This window comes from Chrysochloris asiatica, unplaced genomic scaffold (assembly GCF_000296735.1).
Source record: "Chrysochloris asiatica unplaced genomic scaffold, ChrAsi1.0 scaffold00260, whole genome shotgun sequence".
NCBI lineage: Eukaryota > Metazoa > Chordata > Mammalia > Afrosoricida > Chrysochloridae > Chrysochloris > Chrysochloris asiatica.
The window spans coordinates 3,609,218-3,611,391 of record NW_006408778.1 but is presented as its reverse complement, the minus strand read 5'-3'; the positions used below and the strand labels follow the sequence as shown (position 1 = coordinate 3,611,391).

Sequence of the window (2,174 nt, the reverse complement as noted above, 5' to 3'; positions counted from 1 at the left end):
CATTTTATAGCAAGGAGGGGAGTGATTAACCTTTCAGTCTAGGAGCAGAGGGCTCTGGGACTACCAATGGAGCAAAGCGGAGAGCGGGACCCCACCCAGAGGAGCAGTGAGGCCTGAGACTGAGTCAGAGAGGATGACGTGAAGAGATGGAGTGGCTGGGGACTAGGGATCCGGAGAGGGAGAGGGGCTGTGTGCTGAGGACTGTGAGGGGAGAGTGGGCAGGACTGCAGGGTGTACCCTTTGATTGGATGATGATGCATGGACGGGATTGTAACTATAGCAATGAGACGATGTATGATGGAATGAATGTAAAACTAATGTTCCCCCATGTAGACTATCACACAATACACAATAAAACATTAAAAAAAAAAAGACATATGCAGAGCTCTAGGGAATGCTGGGTCCACAGATGCTAAAAGATACAAGGATCTTTCTCCTCAGCTGTGAGCCAACAGAGAGAAAAAGAGAAAGCCTTTCCCTAGAGCTGGCACTGTGAATTAGGACTTCTAGGCTATAAATTGTGAGAAAACAAATTTGTTTGAGAGAAAAAGTAATTATGACCACCAAAACCCTATTAAAGGAGTAAAAAGACATCCTACAGACTTTCAAGACAGTAAGGCGGCACAGAAGTCACTCACTCATTTATGCCAAGAAATTTGGAAGACAACTATCTGGCCGACTGTTTGGAAGAGATCCGTATTTGTACCCATTCCAAAGGGAGGTGACCCAATGGAATGTGGAAATTATCGGACAATATCTTTGATATCAGATGCAAGTAAAGTTTTACTAAAGGTAACACAAAAACGGCTGCAAGCATACAATGACAAAGAATTTCCAGAGGTTTAAGCCGGATTCAGAAGAGGCTGTGGAACGAGGGCTATCACTGCTGATGTCTGGTGGATCTTGGCTGAAAGCAGAGAATATCAGAAAGATGTTTACCTGTGCTTTACTGACTACGCAGACTTTTCGACGGTGTGAATCATGACAAGATATGGACAACATTGCGAAGTATGAGTATTCTGGAACACTTAATTGTGCTCATGAGGAATCTGTACATGGACCTAGAGGCAGCTGTTCGACCAGAACATGGGAACACTAAATGGTTTAAAATTAAGAAAGGTGTGTGACAGGATTATATTCTTTCACCATATGTATTCAACCTGTTTGGTGAACAAATAATGTGAGAAGCTGGGTTATATGAAGAAAAACATAGCATCAGGATTGGAGGAAGACTCATTAACAATCTGCAATATGCAGATGATACAACCTTACTTGCTGAAAGTGAAAACAAAATATTTACTGATGAAGATCAAAGAGCACAGCCTTTGGTATGGATTGCATGCATTTCAATGTAAAGAAAACAAAAATCCTCACCACTGGACCGATAAACAACATTCTTATTAACGGAGACAAGATTGAAGTTGTCAAGGACTTCATTCTACTTGGATCAACTATCAACACTCACAGAAGCAGCAGTAAAGAAATCAAATGATGTATTGCATTAGGCAAATCTGCTGCACAAGACCTTTTAAAAGTGTTGAAGAGCAAAGATGTCAGCTTGAAGACTAAGGTGCGCCTGACCCAAGCCATGGTATTTTCAGTAACCTCATATGCATGTGAAAGCTGGACAGCAAATAAAGAAGACCACAGAAAAATTGATGCTTTTGAGTTATGGTGTTAGAGGAGAATATTGAAAGTGCCATGGGCTGCCAAAAGAACCAATAGATCCGTTTTGGCAGAAGTGCAGCCAGAGTGCTCTTTGGAGGCCAGGATTGCCAAACTTCGTCTCTCACACTAAGAACATATTGTCAGGAGGGACCAGTTGCTAGAGGAGGATATCATGTTTGGCAAGGTGGAGGGTCAGAGAAAAAGAGGAAGACCCCAGCAAGATTAGAATAGACCAAGGAGACACTGAATGGTTTAAAATAAAAAAAGGTATGTGACAAGATTGTATTGGCAAAGTGGCAGCATCAGTGGGATCAAGTGTGGCAACAATAGTGATGTTGGCCCAGGATCGGGCAGTTTTGTTTGTTTGTTTGTTTGTTTGTTTTTAAGGTTTTTATTGTGGATTGAGTAAAAGTTTATAGGGCACATCATCAGTTTCACATTCAACAATTCATAAAACTTGTTTCATTACAATGATTATAATCCCCTCCATACACCATCAGTTAAAA

At 41.4% G+C, this 2,174-nt stretch overlaps 1 protein-coding gene across 1 annotated transcript in view; it reads right to left on the bottom strand.

Moving 5' to 3' along the window:
- Positions 1-2,174, bottom strand: part of LOC102828502 (integral membrane protein DGCR2/IDD-like) — a 149,951-nt gene that overhangs the window by 65,932 nt on the left and 81,845 nt on the right. The window lies entirely within an intron of this gene.